Here is a 17,945-nt window from a genome sequence, read left to right on the forward strand (position 1 = left end):
AGCCCGCCGTGCAGCTGATGGCTCCGCTCCCCTCGTCCCGCGTCACACCAGCTCGCGCTTTCAGTCGAACGGGCATCGACTACGCCGGGCCCTTCAAGGTACTCGCCTCAAGGGGCCGTGGCATCCACACCACGAAAGCGTACATCGCCGTCTTCGTGTGCATGTGCACGAAAGCCTTGCACCTTGAGCTCGTTGGGGACCTGACCACCGTGTCCTTCCTCGGCGCACTATCCCGGTTCTGCGGTTGGCGCGGCAGACCAGCCCAACTTTGGAGCGACAACGCCATTTGCTTCCGTGGAGCGGATGCCGAGCTGCAAGAGGCGTTGCGAGAAGCCGAATTCCAGTGGGACCTAGTCGCCGGAACTCTCGCCGATCAAGGAGTCAGCCGCTCGACCAGACGAGAACCTCGACAAGCGGAGCCATTGGTCTCTTGTGCGAGGAATGCGCAACCTTTTCTGGCGACGTTGGAGCCGAGAGTACTTAAATACACTGCAGCAGCGCTCTAAGTGGACGACGCCGCAGCGGAACTTCGCCGTTGAAGACGTCGTCGTTCTCCTGGACACCACGCTGATTTAAATGGCTGGGCGTTGGCCTTTCAGCCACATCACCCGAGTCCATCTAGGAGCTAATGGACTGGTCCGCACAGCAACGATCAAGACTGCCACTGGCGAGTACGTTCGTCCCATCGCAAAGTTGGCTCTCCTGCCGGTCGCGCTTTCTGCTGCTCCCGGCCCAACCGCCGCTGAGCCATCAGGACGCGGCCCGGATTCCAGTTCAGCGGGCAATATATAAATCTCGTTGTAGGAACAAGGCGGGTGGAATGTTGCTTTGGCCCGGGCTCGCGGACGGCGCCCGCCTCGCCTTGCTCCGTATTCCGGGCAGGAACAGCCGGGAACGCTGGAACGGCGAGGCGGGCTGCATCAAGCGGGAGGCGTTCTCGTGAGTGTAAAACCAGGGCTTGGACGAGAAGGACACGGAAGGAGCGGAGGGCTGTCTTCTGCTACTTGGGCGCGCAAATTCGTGTCTCTCCGACCTGATCACTTATACGCTTGTATGTGCTTGAACGCATTGTGATCTCATTAACTTGAAATGAAGACTTTCACTCAACCTATCAATATTGAATATCATAAGACAAACAGCTAACTTTTAAATATCATTTCTTTTACTATCTTATTTTGAGAAGTAAGTTATAAATAATACACTTAACGGTAAAACCACAGAACATAAATATCACATTAGTATCCTACATACAAGTATACAAATTGTTTAGTCGAAACGACTAAAATTCGTAGGCTGCCTCGTGAGCGGTGGAGCATCAACCTTGCAGCACACCAAAAGTGGCAGCACATCGATTTCACAGAAAATTCATCACATTTACACATGTAAGCACCTGTCAATTTCTTTCTTACCTTCATCTTTTTTCTCCTTTTGTTTCAGTCGGTATATTTAATCGCTTTCGCACCAACTCTCATTATGTCTCTCTTTTATGCTCTCATTAGCTAGACATTTCTCTCCTTCTCTATCATGCACCTACACCTCAATCCCTTTTACTCTTATTAAGTGTCCTCGGGTCATAGGTCTCTCCCCCTCTCTTAATTACTTACATCATTCTCTCTCTCTCTCTCTCTCTCTCTCTCTCTCTCTCTCTCTCATGGCTTTTCGCGTAAGGTGTTAAGGGATTTACGGGTTCTGACGACTGCAGCGGGTGAAAGAATCAAAAGGGGGAGGGGGTCTTGCTACTACTTTGGGTGGGGGCGCCGGGTCAGTTCCGAACTATCTGTCTATACAGAGCGGTCTACAGTTGTCAACTGCGATCTCGAGTATCTGGCAAAGTTGGGTATTATATTCGTCCTATTGGCTTCTACATTTTTTCTCATCATCATCACGCACACGGGCATCTGGATGTCACCTTTTCGAGGTTAATTTCGAGGTTTTAGTTTATTATTCGTCAATTGAGTAGTTTTTTGTTGTGCCACGATCCCTCGTAAACTTATAATTAATAAATTAGTTGACTTCGTCAAAATAGACGCAGCCAATAGGGCAGCAATACTCTTGTTATATTTCACAAATGGAAACTTTGTTACAGGTTTAAATATACATTAGAAATTTCGGTATGTTAAATATTCAGAGCACTCTCGGTAGTAATGCTAATGAGTCTTAACATTGAAGAATAGTTGAATAGTTTTTAAGTGCTTTAATTCTCTTACAGCGAAACCATGACTTCTACAACACAACTAAATTAACACTGAAGATTTTCATAACTTCAAGAACGATTCAACTCTTTACGTCGTTAATTTGATAGCACTGACACATCTGACTTGGATTTTTTTTTAACAAATCTTCTCTAGCTGTTTTTTTTTTGCTTTTCATTTTTTTTTAGATTTTAATTATTGAGTACAAGTATCGCTCGTTATTATGTCAGCTTAATTTTTTCTTGATTACTTATTTTACTACGGAACCTCGATGACGTTATCCGCTTCCAAATTAAATTTGTTCTGATAAAAACCATTATTAGTATGTATGTACAAGCTTTGTTTACACACTTAATACTTTCAGAATGAACACCAGCAGAATGAGTCTTTACATTAGATTGACAAGTCTTAAAATTATATGTTATTTTGAAATTGTTTATTGAATGTTGTTCGTATTCAATCAAACATACAATATCTATGTTTTTCCATATTAGATTTTTCTTTAATTTTCATTAAATTTTTGTTTAAAACAAAATAATAGTAAATACGAATAGACTAAAAAAATAATAATTTAAAAATTTGCTTTCTTTAACATAAAGCAACTTCTAAACAAAAATTAACAGATTTCAACATGATTCAATTCAATACCTTAACTTTCAAAAATCTCAATAACTCAAATATTAATCAACTACTTTTAGAAATATTGATGGTGTCGATGATGACAGAATCCAATGATTTTCTCAGTAACTGATTGTAAAAGTATGAATAGTTGATGAATAAATAAATGGCAAAACTATATGGAGTCTTTGTATTAGGAATTGACAGGCCTAACGATTGTTATAGGTAATGAAACATCAATCTTGTAATTTTTTATTACTCAACTCAGAAAGCACTCTTTTATAAGTATTCTCATCATTGTGAAGCAGTTGTTTTTTTCCAAATACTACTGGAATATCAACCAACTAAAACGTTTTTTTCAAAATAAGGCTATAAGTTTTAGGTTTAAAGTGAATCAAGTGCCTGATCGTCTGGAACACGCTCGTCACATAATAACTTCTAATGCTTGTTACAATTTTGTATAAGAGCTTTTTTGTACCTTCTGAAGTAAAATCAAATACCTAGCCTTTTCTTTATCGTCTTGTGTTGGTTTTGGTTAGATTGACTTCACCGTGGGGGACCGTCTAGCCTGACTTACACTGTGTACATCTTTTTTTACTAAGGAATGAAAGAGGCGATGTTTTGTTCAAGAGTGATAGAGAAAGTAATGTTAGATTTGTTTATCGATATGACTGAGAACTTTTGTGCCGTCAGATATACGTATAGGTTTACGTCTAAGTGTTAAGTATGGTGAACCATATGTCACATACATTTACTTTACTTAAACCATCAAAGGTACTTTAACTAGTAAAAAAAAAAAAAAACTTTATGATGAAGTTGTACTACCAAGAGTTAAGAAGTATGACTAAAATATATAATTTAAGGAACTTATCTCATCAACAGCAATGCTTTAAGTCATTGTTTAGGTACAGTTAGCCTATTTTAGAAGTTTTTGAAGGTGGTGCTGACTGTAGCATTACACGAATAGCACTCTACTACATAATGGTAGACACATTTTTGAGAAGTTCAAATACGCTAAGAAATTTGTTACTGTTATTGTATGAATTTATTATTGTATAGTTGGGCTTACACGTTCTAGTATAATATACTGAATACGTTCATATTATAGATAAGGGGTAAATGAGGGTGTTATTGCAGTTTTTTTTTAGTGGTTAGCTTTAAACGTTTATCAAAGAAATTTAATTCGTCAAATCGTTTAAATTTAATTTTTTTCTTTTTATTAATATTGGACTCAAAAACTAATGAATTCCACTTTTATGAATGTATAAACTCATGAATATTGATTCAAAAAGACGTTTGAAAGTTCAGTTTTCAGATTACGGTCAATTTAAATGCTTAATCAACATGGTATCCGCAATAATCCCATCATAGTAAAAGAGATTGTGTGTATGCACCAGTTACTGTGGACATTATAATTTGTTATGCGAATGTAAAATGTTGAACGCATTTTTGGAATCGAAGTCTGAATAATTAGATACTTTATAACGTGATTTAATGATTTCAAGTGTTACTCACAATAACTCATCAGTTCAATTAAAATATACGCATTACTCGAGAATTCCGCAATAATTGAAGCAACCGCAACAATACCCTCACTTGCCCCTACATACAAAAGACATACATAATATAAGCATGTATAAGTGTCACTCTATAGAATGAGATGAAAAAAATGATATTTTTAAATACAATTTTCAGTAAATAAATCTAACAATGTGTCAATGTAGCTTGAAAGCTTTGATAAAATTGGGAGGCTTTTGATCAGAAGTACTGACAATTTGTCATGTCCAATGTCATATCAAAAAAATTCAAAAATATTTCTGTAAATAGTGTACTTAACTATAAGGTTTAATAATAAAGACATAATATTTTTTGTAGAGCGACAAGGTTTCGCAAAGAAGTATTTTAACGTTATATTTAACAACCTTTGCAGAGTGTTATTATCATGTAATTCATCATCCATACGAGCTCTCTAGTAATTTTTACGTGAAACTCTTCAATTACACATGAACAGCATTATTACCCCCAAAAAGTCATTTTCACCTTTGCACTACATGTGATCTGAGCTGTAGCAGTACATACATGCATTTTTTCCTTACGCAGTACTTACTACCGTTTAATGTCGAGCTATGCTGATATACGGGCTTTTTGGCTTGTTGAACACCATCATATTTTCTATACTCTGCGCACCAAAGTATGGTTATTCTGGCATACGGAAAAAGTCTCTTTTTTCCGTAATTCCTCTCTTTTTCTCTGTTCTACGGCTTAATGCGGATTTAATGTTGAATGCAGTAGTTTTCCAAGCTTAATAAAGCTTAATGTGCGTTGGAAACACAAACTCCATTGACTTTCTCTCTGACCTCCCTCCTCGTACTCCATTTTGGCTCCCTTTGAACATTAAGCCGATAATATTTTCACTTTCTATGTGCTGCACAAAAATGTTTGTAAATTTTTTTGCTAATTTCTTTAAACAAAGAGGGATACTGTCAAAAATTCTTTATAACATGAAATGATGGCCAACTTGTCTTAGAAGTTATTATTGTTACTTAACGTGAACCATATCTTCAAAGCGTTAAGTAAAGAAAAATTGAAAAGTTAGATTCTCTAAGGATTAAATATGTTTAATCTGAATTTATAATCTCTGTTTCATACCGCAAGTACTCTTGGAAAATTATAAATTTTGTAGCTTTGGTCAGAAATGACGAATTTGAACAAGTTCAAAGCTTTATGGGCGTATTGAAAAGCATGAACTAAAAAGAACATGAGCTTTGCAGCTATAGGAATGTATTTCATATAATATACTCCATTAATCATTGCGTTCCCAAGTTGTGAGCTTTGCCTTCTTTGCCCTAAATGGAGTCCATTGCTCTTATTGCGTGTGTCTCTTAAAACTGACCCAGACGATTTATAGTTTGGCTTTTGCCCAACACTGCGAAATTAACACAATTCGTGTCTGGAAAGCTAACGCAGACAAAATACTTTGCTACGCTAATTGACACCATGAACTGCATGCCCTCAGTGTTATTTAAACAGAGTTTTACATTTTCTCTGAGTAAATATAAGTTAAGCTGTTAACATTTTTTTCTGACACTTGAATCTTTGTTATTCATCCTCATTTTTCTTTTACGAATTGTCTCTAAATCTAGTTGAAGTCACTAACACATTTAAATTAAGTCGTATTAATGGTGTGCAAGACTTTGTCAGCTCAGTTACCTCAACTACTAAGATTAGAATCTTGTTGGATGTGAGAACTTAAAAGTATTTTTAAAGTTATACTTCCATAGGTGCAATGTTTTTAGTGGAGTACACGTTAAGCCTATCACTAGAAAGACTCCTGAGCCCCTCAACTCCTACCTTCTTTTTGACGGAAGAAAGTTCAAGTTTGCATAGATGTAACGATAATTGAGAAGCCTTTTGGGATGATAATATGTTTTTCAATAAATAATGACAAGTACTAAGGGCTATGCTGTTCAAATTGATTTTATTTGAAAAACGACGTTTCGACTACTCCAAGGCAGTCCTTATCAAGTCACTAAAAATTAATATACAGCAATGGTAATATAAATATGTATATAAAGATGTACACAACAGAAAACGCACTAACAATGTATATAAGTTTTATCTTTACTTACAATAGTAAACAATAATCGCAGAGTGTCGTCAATGTAAAATGTTTATTCTACTCAACTGCGATATAGTACTATATATGGGAATTCTTTTTAAAGCTAAGTGAGAACATGTGTGTGTAGTACTACAACAGTGGTGAACCTGGTGTAGTACAAAATCAGCGGTAATTTATGAAACTGAGTTTATTTTTACTTTAAAGAATCAAACTCAATATCAAGGAAAGTGGCCACTAACCGATAAATAGAGATTGATAGATATAAATTGTTATGAATTATCAAATTATGAGAATTGTTATAAGTATTTGTTTATATTAAATTCAAAAACTGAGCTTAAACTTTGTGTATCTGTAACTTTGTTAACTGTATTATATTTTTTTATAAAAACCATTTCTGATATTAAACGCTTATAAAAATTTGGTTCATTATCTATAACTTTAAAATCATCAAAATCAAATGAGTGGCCACTGTCCTGTACATGATTAAAAATAGCTGATTCGTTCTTTTTACTTTTCACATCTCTCTTATGTTCATTTATTCTTTTTGATACGACTCGACTAGATTGACCAACATAACATTTATCACAATTTTTACATTTAATAATGATTGAGTTTGATTCTTTAAAGTAAAAATAAACTCAGTTTCATAAATTACCGCTGATTTTGTACTACACCAGGTTCACCACTGTTGTAGTACTACACACACATGTTCTCACTTAGCTTTAAAAAGAATTCCCATATATAGTACTATATCGCAGTTGAGTAGAATAAACATTTTACATTGACGACACTCTGCGATTATTGTTTACTATTGTAAGTAAAGATAAAACTTATATACATTGTTAGTGCGTTTTCTGTTGTGTACATCTTTATATACATATTTATATTACCATTGCTTTATATTAATTTTTAGTGACTTGATAAGGACTGCCTTGGAGTAGTCGAAACGTCGTTTTTCAAAAAAAGTCAATTTGAACAGCATAGCCCTTAGTACTTGTCATTATTTATTGTATTATTAGCTGTTCTTGGAATCAAAAAATATCTTAATATGTTTTTCGTCCAGCCAAAACATCTCGACAACTTACGCCAAACTCTGTTAACACGTGTGAACCCTGAATCGTAATACATGAATATTTTTTTTTGCAAATTGTAACTTCACTGAGCAATTGATTCGATATAATTTTTTTTTTTTTATATTATAGTGCTTTACGTCCGGCTCCTATAAAGGGCACTACTGAGGGCACTTAGCACTTGGGAGAAGGAAGGGAAGAGGGGTGGGAGGCTTCCCATTACTGGGAGGGGGGTAGGGGGAAATTAGGCAATTATGCTGCGAGGAGGTTGCCTAAAACCCTCCTCGAGGAGCATTGCGTGGTGAAAAAGCACATGTGAAAGTCACAGAGGTACTTGCCCGAAAAAGTCGCACTAGCCGGAAATCGAACCACGGTCTCCCCCGCGTGCCAATCCACGACCTAGCCGACTGAGTCACCGCGCGCTCTATTTCGATATAATTATAACCGTTTCTTGTCATTTCCAGTGTAATACCATTTTATCTTATTACTAGTAATAAAGCAAAGTCACTAAAACCGTTGTAATCGCGAAACGCGAGAACTGCTGAACCGATTTTGCTGAAATTTTGCATACTGATTATTGATGATTCCTAGATGGTTTTCGCACAACTTTGTTCTTGAAAAATTTAATAACATAGCGATGAATAAACTTAAAGTTTCGCTAAAATAAGCTAGCTTTGCACTTTAGTTCAGTAGGATCCGCTAAGTGGCGTCGAGGTAAAATTGAAGCCACCCAGAATCAAAGATAGTGAGGAATGGTTATAACATGCCCCATCGAGCTGTTGATTGTCGTAGTCGTTCATCGGCACATCGGCAGTACACAAAGAACAAATTTGTTAGTCGTGCAGCTGGGCATCCCGGATACCGATGGCTCTTCTTTCATGGACAAGCTATATAAATCTGGTTTTGCCACGGATCGCCAAGATAACCGAGTGCTAAGGAAAAATAGGCATGAACATCATCGTCACCGGTGAAATACCAGAAGAAGTGTCTAGCCAGAGCACAACCTGCTCCAACACTTAAAAGTTTTGTGGCCGTTTAACCATCCGGACTGGTGCCGTCAGATATTTTCTACTTCAAATGCGAGCCAGGAAAGACAGCCCTGAAGAGTACAGGCAGCCACAACGGCCTCCTTCTTAGTGGTTGTCCCAACGGCATACCAACAGAGAAGGTATTCTCCAGGCCCACTTTCCCAACTAACGATGAGCGGTTGGTTATCCGTGGAACGACCTGAAGACGAGATACTCTTTGGTCAGTGGTGTACCTCCCGACAGTACAGTCTCCATACACAGATACTCCAAGGATAAGTGTCAAACAACCAGTCTCGCTCGAGTGCTCGTACTGAACGCACGCTTTCTGCGCACGCCCGTTTCAAATTGCTCTTATTCAGACTTGAGTTCTCTCTACATGGCCCTTTTTAGGGCTACCTCTATTTCTCTCTTCGTAACTGCGACTTAGTCGCGCCACGCAACTGTGTTTCCGCTAAATCCTACACCCGCGTACACGCCGCCCTCAGGGGTGGCCCAGTTGGCTTGCCCTTCCACTGGGGCACAGCCAAATAATAAACACTGTGGATAATCCACAATTAAATGTCAGTGTGACTAACTCTTTCGACGCGCTGTTGGAAGAAACAGACTCCTCATCTTCCGAGATGTTCGCGCTAAATAGTGCAAGTGACAGTGCTAGTGCAGGTGACAATAGTGCACAGTTCCCCGCAATATCTAACAAGACAGACAGCCAGCCAATGGACCATCAATCCTTCGAGCTAAAGAGCCGAGACCCCCGCATCCGCAACGCAACTCTTATCAGGAACGCAGCCTGCTTTCCCGGGACACGGCTGTGCCCCCTGAAATCGTCAAGGAACTTGACAACCAGAAACAACGGATTGAGTACTTGGAGAAAATAGTGAGTGAGTACTCTATTTAGCTGAAAAATTCCATCCAGCATCTTAACGTGCTTAATCGCTACAACGAGGAGAAAGATGCGACCATCGCAGCACTCCTTGCAAAGTCCCCCCTTACAGTAAAATCTCCGCTTATAAAAGGCCTGGGCTTTATTAATCCATCACCAGGAAATTGTGACCCCCTAAACCTCAAAAATTTCTCCACTGAGAAAGATGAGCAATTCCCCGCCCTACCAAAAACGGTAAACATCCCTGTAAATTTCCCAAGTGTAAAGCCACCCCAGAAAAAACGGCGCACACGTGATCCTGACGCGAAAAACTCCTCAGCCAACTTCTCCAACATGGAGATTGAAAAATCTCCAAAGTGTCACCACTCAGCTCTCCCCAAACAGGGAAAAACGCTTTCGACGGTCATCTTGAGGACCAAGCCCAACTTGACACGGAAGAAGTCAACAGCGCCCCCAAAAAGAAAGCGCCTCCACCAATTACTATCTTGGATCGAAAATTATGGCCCAAGATAAACAAAGCCCTTATCGCGGAGAATATCCCCGTCCGCCGCGTCATTACGACCTCCGACGGTACACGCGTGTACCCCGACAATGTTGACGGCTGTCGACGAATCGTCCACGACCTTGACGAGAAAAAGGTCGAGTTCACCACCCATCAACTTCACGAGGACCGTGAAATGATAGTCGTCATCCGTGGAGTCAATATTGGCTACACGGAAGCTGAAATCCTGGACATGGTTCAGGAAAAAGTACCTTCTGCTCGTCGTGTCTGTCATATGACCAAAAGTGACCGAACCTGGTCATTGGTCATGGTGTACCTGGATGCGTCAGATGTCAGATCCCACGACATCTACAATATCAGGTCTCTCGGGGGAACTTCTGTCAGGGTGGAACAGAAGTGCAAGTCGAACGACATACCCCAATGCCGTCGCTGCCAAAAATTTAATCACATGGCAGCTTACTGCCATGCGTCCTGTGTTTGTGGTTTCTGTAGCTCAAACCACGCTACCGCAACCTGTCCAAAAAAAGACAAGGACCAAGTCACCCCTCGCTGTGCAAACTGCAATGGCGAGCATTACGCCTTCTACCGGGGTTGTCATAAAATCCCCCAAAAAAGAGTTCACGCTCCCAAAAAAAGTACTGCCCCTCCTCCCCTTTTTAGAAAAGCCACCCCTCGGACAACAGCCCAAGGCTCGATGCTTCTTAAAGTCATATGGAAAGGCGTATATTATTGATTGCGAAAACTTGGTGATAACGAAAAACTATTTTGATAAGATTAATAGTGCTAATATATACTCAAAGTGAATTTTCTACCCACTTAATTGTATTTTATTGTTTTTATTATACTTATGTTTTAAATTAAGTTCTTATTTGATAAGGGAGACAGTATTTTTGCAGTAAGTTTCAGTGATTTTATGGCTTCGAAATCTTTTTAGTTAGAAAATAATTCCTAGATATTAAAAAATTACTGACTAAAAATAACAGTATTATTGTAAAGTAACCAAAGAATTAAAAATAAGAAAAATATAAAAAAAGGTCTCTTGGCGAGGGAATACCACTATTAAAACTAATGTGTAGATCAACAAAATTAGATTTTTTTATAAACAAACCATTTAAGTTAATTTAAAATCTTTCAACTATCAGAACTCTACTTTTTTTACTGCAATACTTCATCAACAAACACAATAGTTTCAATAAAAATCCAACGCGCCATAGACAGTACCTCTCGGGTGGTGTGGAAACCTGTCTAATCAATAATGATTAATACCAGGTTAATACCATAAGACCTAATGACCATACAAAAACGTGACAAACGTCAACAAACATAAAATAATATTGACATATTTGTCATATTGAATGATAACTTTGTAAAAAATTTTTCATTTTAATACATAATTTAGTTATAATCACATTAATCATAAATGTATGCTTAGAATTAATAAAAGTGCACACAAGCGAGCGCTTACAGTATCTCGGTGTGCGGCTCTCAATATTTAAAGATTTGATTTCAAAAACCGCAGCGCACACAAGCGAGCGCTCGATATTACTGAAGATGAAGCTACTGAATTTTTAAATACTTATTGGATACGTGAAGGCGCACAATCGAGCGCTCGAAATTAGTTGGGATGAGGCTCCAAAATTGTTAAGTACTTATTAAGTAAAAATAAAGCGCAGTTAAGCAAGCGCTTAAAATTACTTAGGATGAAACTCTTAATTCTTAAAATACTCATAAAAAAACGTGGCTAAGCTTGAAATGTGGTTTATTAATTAAATAGACAAAATTTTAGGCAGTGGCGTGTATTGAGTAGCTAGCAATAAATTACTTTAAACGTAGATTGATGAGCGTATTTAAAAATAACTGAACCTTGCGTATTTGCTTAAGGAAGTAAGTTTTTTATTCATGCATGCTTTACTGCGCTTAATGATTTATAAATTAATAAATATGTATCAATGAATAAATATCAGGTACTTTAAAATATGAAATAACAAAAAAAAAAAAAAAACAACAAACCAGGGGGTATTAATGGGTCATGGGACCCACGGTAAGAACAAAGTTCTTTAAACATGAGATGGGTATAGACACAATTTCTCAGGTAACAAGGGGGTCGCCAGACCCACAGGAAGAACGAAGCTCTGTAAACGTTAGTACTGCATTCATGTTCTTTACTAAAACAAAAACTTGAAAAACGAATAAAAAAAATAAAAACAACAGTTTAGTACTCACGATGGTTGAAATTCGTGAGAACGTCGTGCATAAATACAGTACTCACGAAGTTAAACCATCGTGAGTACTAAACTATTGTTTTTATTTTTTTTTATTCGTTTTTCAAGTTTTTGTTTTAGTAAACAACATGAATGCAGTACTAACGTTTACAGAGCTTCGTTCTTCTTGTGGATCTGGCGACCCCCTTGTTACCTGAGAAATTGTGTCTATACCCATCTCATGTTTAAAGAACTTCCTTCTTACCGTGGGTCCCATGACCCATTAATACCCCCTGGTTTGTTGTTTTAATTTCCTTTATAATTTTTTCATTTGTTTTTTTTTCTTTTAATTTCTTGTTTTATTTTTTTCCTTATTTCTTGTTGTATTCTTTTTTTTTCATTTTTTGTTTTATTTTTTTTTCATATTTCATTTTATTACATTTTTTTCATTTTTTTGTATTTCCTTTATTTAATTTCTTTTTTTATTTTCATATTTATTTTTTTTTTTTTCATTCCCTTTTTCATTTCATTTTTTTTTCATTCCCTTTTTCATTTCATTTTTTTTTCATTCCATTGTATTTATTCATGTCTTTGGTAATTTTATTTTATGTTATATTTATATTTCATTTCATCAATTAAAAAAAAAATTTTTTTTTCACTAATTTTTTTGCGATTTTATAGCCCATTAATACAATTTTTGTTTTATTTTTATATAGTTACTCAATGACATTGTGCCATAATCTAATTATCAAATTAGAAATAAGTGCCCATAAAAACCACTAAAACGATTTGAAACTCGAAATACATTTATATAATGATCTTACATAATTCATTTATAATTGATTTAATGAATTACTTTATTTATGTAATTATGTGATAATGTAACATAATTTGTTTGTCGAATTCGAAATAAGCGCCTTCAAAAACCATTATTACGTTCTTTAACTCTATTCTACATGTTAATTTTATTTTACTTAATTATTTATTTATTTATTTATTTTTTTGTTCTTTTTTTTTGGATTATTTAAAAAACAAATACATAATTTCCAAAACAAATACGTAATTGAATGTATTATCAGTGAATACATTTAAAAATGAAATGTTATAGTTACGAACCACACCATAAGTACAAAAAACCGAGTTCCCACAGTCGGCAGCGCTCGTAGCAGAGTGGGTAAGGTAATGGACTTATATGCAGAAGGTCGAGGGTTCAATTCTCTGAAGTGGAAAATGTTTTTTTTTTTTTTTTTTTTTCAAGAATTGTAAAAGAAAAAATTAAAAGTGAAATAAAAATTATTGTGTAAAAATAAAATTAAAGTTTGTTTAAAAATCAATTGCTTGGGAGTGTAAGGGGGAAAGGTGGGTAAAGGTGTGTAGAAAAGTATAGCACGGTCGGCAGATATACATATATAGTGGGGAGAGGGGAAGTGTATAAAGAACAGTAGGTAAGGGGGACGGGGTAAGGGAGGAAACTTGAGAGAAAGAGAGTCCGGATAAACCACTTTCGTTTAAAAAAAAATATAAGAAAAAAAAAACAACAAACCAGGGGGGATAAATGGGTCATGGGACCTACGGTAAAAACGAAGTTCTTTAAACATGAGATGAGTATAGACACGATTTCTCAGGTAACAAGAGGGTCGCCAGACCCACAGGAAGAACGAAGCTCTGTTAGCGTTAGTACTGCATTCATGTTGTTTACTGAAACAAAAACTTGAAAAACGAATAAAAAAAAATAAAAACAATAGTTTAGTACTCACGATGGTTGAACTTCGTGAGTACTGTATTTATGCACGACGTTCTCGCGAAGTTCAACCATCGTGAGTACTAAACTACTTATTGTTTTTTTTTTTTTTTTAATTCGTTTTTCAAGTTTTTGTTTTAGTAAACAACATGAATGCAGTACTAACGTTTACAGAGCTTCGTTCTTCCTGTGGGTCTGGCGACCCCCTTGTTACCTGAGAAATTGTGTCTTTACTCATCTCATGTTTAAAGAACTTCGTTCTTACCTTGGGTCCCATGACCCATTTATCCCCCCTGGTTTGTTGTTTTTTTTTTATTATATATATTTTTTTTTCTTTTTTTCTTGTTTCATTTTTTTTTTATTTTTTGTTTTTTTCCATATTATATTTCATTACATTTTTTTTTCATTTTTTTCTTTATTTCTTGTTTGATTTTTTTTTTCCATTTTTTGTTTTATTTTTCTTCCTATTTTATTTTATTACATTTTTTTCCATTTTTTTGTATTTCCTTTATTTAATTTCTTTTTTATTTTTATATTTAATCTTTTTTTTTTCATTCCCGTTCTTTTTTTTAAATTTATATAATTATGTGACATTGTAACATAATTAGTTAGTCGAATTCAAAATCCTAAAAACCATTGATACGTTGTGCAACTCTATCATATATGTTTATTATAATAATTTATTCATAAAATAATTTATTTATAACGGTAATTATTAGTATTACTGTCATGCCAAAAAAACCTCAGGTTTAATAAAAATCGGTCGGTATTTTATGCATCAAATGCATTTTTTTTTTTTTGCACACAAATACACAATTTATCATGAATTAAATGTAGTATCAGTGAATCCATATAAAAATGGAATATTATAGTTACAAACCGCACGATAAGTACAAAAAATCGAATTGCCACAGCCGGCAGCGCTCGTAGCAGAGTGGGTAAGGTAATGGACTGATTTGCAGGAAGTCGAGGGTTCAAATCCCTTGATTGGAAAATGTTTTTTTTTTTTTTTTTTTTTAAATTGTAAAAGAAAAAAGTTCAAAGGGGAATAAAAATTATTGTGAGAAAATAAAATTAAAATTTGTTTAAAAATTAATTGCTTGGGAGTGTGAGGGGGAATGGTGGGCAAAGGTGTGCAGAAGAGTAACACGGCACGGTTGGCAGATATACATACATAGTGGGGAGAGGGGAAGTGTGTAGAGAACAGTAAGTGAGGGGAACGGGGTAAGGGGGGAAACTTAAAAGGCAGAGACTTTGGGTGAAACCACTTTCGTTTCCAAAAAATAAAAAAATCTGTCGGTTTTAAAATTCCAGCCCCCCGAGTAATGCGACATAAGGACCTTCGTTCTAAAAAAAAAGTCTGTCGGTTTTAAAATTCCCGCCTCCCGAGTAACGCGACATAAAGAACTTCGTTCTAAAAATTTTACACTTACTCTCGAACCCATAATCTTCGGGTCTAAAACATAACACGCATGCAACTGAGCTAACACTCAATATGACCAGTACTGCTTAAAACTTACATATGTTTCTAGTAGGTACCAGAGCTTAACTTTTACTTGTTTAAGCTTTTGTTGATTCCATTTAAGTTATAGTTTTATATTAATTGTACTACGATATTTCAGTTTTCCTTAATTTTTGAAGAAAAGCTTTTTAGCGTGGGCCTGCAAGCGTGGCAGGACTTTAGAAATTAGCTTGTTGAGTTTTCGCTTATGGTTAAATTCATAATGAATGCAGGTATACGATTGCATTGGATGACTAAGGGTGAGCTGCTTAGGATTTTGTTTAATTTGGTAATAAACAAAAGCACTGATAAGCGAGCGCGTTGGGTTGTTCAGGAATACTGGCTTGGAAGTTTGTTGGTTTTTCAAGCAGATAAAACTGCAGAAAAGCGAGCGCAGTGAATACTGGGATTACGCTGCTTGAGATTCATGCTATTATAGGTAGAATGTTATTTAAATACCAGTAATTTTATTTGGTTCATTAAGATTGTTTACTTGAGATTAGATAAAACTTATATTTTACACTAAAAAGCATAAAAAACTTTTAACGCAGTGGGTTATGGGAGATAAGGTATTTGGATTTTATGTTTTCGGTCTTTGCGCGTTGTGTCTTCGAGTTTTGGACGTTCGAACGACGCGCAAACGCTTGGCCAATCAGAACCTGGCTGTGCACAAGTGTGCGCGAGTTCTCAGCATGATCTCGGCACACTGAAGAACACGCGAGAATTAACCACACGGTACAGCAGCAGGTCCTTGACAATCCAGATTTTGAACACTGCACACCCTTCGAAATCAAAGGCATCATCCGCTTCCTAAGAACTTGGAAAGCCCCTAGCAGTGACAGTATCTCCAATAGCGTCCTAAAAATCCTCCCTCAAAAAATCATCACGGCGATTTGCAACATCACCAACGCCGTGATGCGCCTTGGTTATTTTCCAATTCCGTGGAAGGTGGCTACGGTCATCTGCCTCCCGAAGCCGGGAAAACCCCTCGAGCCACAGAACCATTAGCTTACTCTCATCGCCCAGTAAAATTACCGAAAGCGTCTTTCTTACCCGCCTAAACAAGCACGCCACAGAAAATAACATCCTTCCAGACGTGCAGTACGGTTTTAGAGCCAGACATTCGGCCGTACACCAGCTTCTGAGAGTCACCGAAGACCTCTCCGATAGCATCATCCACAAAAACTTCACCACGACAGCTTTCCTAGATGTACAGCAGGCCTTCAACAGAGTTTGGCACGAAGGCCTCCTATACAAGCTTATTCAGTTAGGTTTTCTGCACTACCTCATCGGCATCATAAAATCATACCTATCGGACAGATTCATCCGCGTTTAAGTAGGCGACTCCCTCTCCAACCCCCGTTCAATAACCTCCGGAGTCCCCCAAGGCTCCAAACTTTCAACCACCCTTTTCAACATATTTTGCCACGACCTGCTCCAGCGCGAAAATATCAACACGTACGTCTATGCAGACAACTTCGTGGTCAGCTGCACGTCAAAACCACACTCTCGGTGCACCACCTTTCTAAACGAGCATATCGTCACTCTCCATAACTGGTATAGTCTTTGAAAACTGATCGTAAATGAGGCAAAGACTATAGCCATGGTTGTCTCTTGGAAAAATCCAAGGAAGAAACTGCAGAAAATAAAGGTCAATGGAGTAGAAATCAACTGGAGCTACTCCGCCTAGTACCTCGGCGTAACGATAGACCGTTGACTCACGTACGTTCGGCATATCAACAGCACCCGCGGTAAGGCATACGGAGCCTTCGTAAAACTAAAGCCCTTCTTCAACAACAAAGCAGTCTCCCAGAAGACCAAGGTGCTCACCTTCAACGCCATCATCAAGAGCATTAGCACCTACGTGATACCAACGTGGGGCGTTGCAAAGGGAAACCGACTACAGGGCATCCAGGGCCCTTTCATGAAGATACTAAGGTTGGTCCTGGGTATTCCGTGGTACATCAGGAATATTCAGATTATCAAGGAGTTTAACATCGTCCCTCCAATACAAGCAGCCCCCATCCTTGTGTCTAAAATCTGCGCCTCCATTACGGATCACCCAAACCCAACCATCGCCGCACTCACGAATCTCCAACCCGGGCGCTTTGACCTTATACGACGTCCATGCGCTCTAGCACAGATCCCCGAGGACCCTTAGTGTACTCTAGGTCTTTAATCTGCCCTACTTCCATTGGATGCATCATCTCCATGATCTTGCCGAAACAAACGCGACTTTAATTCGTACGCTCCCTTCAGGAGCACCCTTCTATCCACCATATCCTTTACGGCCTCAACACTATACAACACTTACACAAATCACAAGTACGCTTTCAAATACGCAATACCTAGTGGACTCACATATCTACACACACACATACAATAACACCAAATTTAAGCTTCTCTAACTCTTTTCCGGCGCAATCCAAGATTCGAGCTCCGCCCAGATGCGTAAGTGCCCCTCCTTTCATCCCTTCGAGAGCGAGCTGGCCTCCAAAATTCTTCGTTATTTTCCTTCTTCTTTCTCCTCTTATGCCCTTTTGTCTTCTAGGGAAGTGGTCCTCATGGACCTGTCCCAAGCGGGGAGGTTAGT

At 37.6% G+C, this 17,945-nt stretch overlaps 1 protein-coding gene across 4 annotated transcripts in view; it reads left to right on the plus strand.

The window, feature by feature from the left end:
- kek5 (leucine-rich repeat, immunoglobulin-like domain-containing kekkon 5 protein) overlaps positions 1 to 17,945 on the plus strand; it is an 884,967-nt gene that overhangs the window by 387,570 nt on the left and 479,452 nt on the right. The gene's annotated exons all lie outside the window — the stretch shown is intronic.

The sequence above is a fragment of the Copidosoma floridanum genome, unplaced genomic scaffold (genome assembly GCF_036245765.1).
Source record: "Copidosoma floridanum isolate Cflo_tuat_1 unplaced genomic scaffold, Cflo_Japanese_pri ptg000030l, whole genome shotgun sequence".
Classification (NCBI taxonomy): Eukaryota; Metazoa; Arthropoda; class Insecta; order Hymenoptera; family Encyrtidae; genus Copidosoma; species Copidosoma floridanum.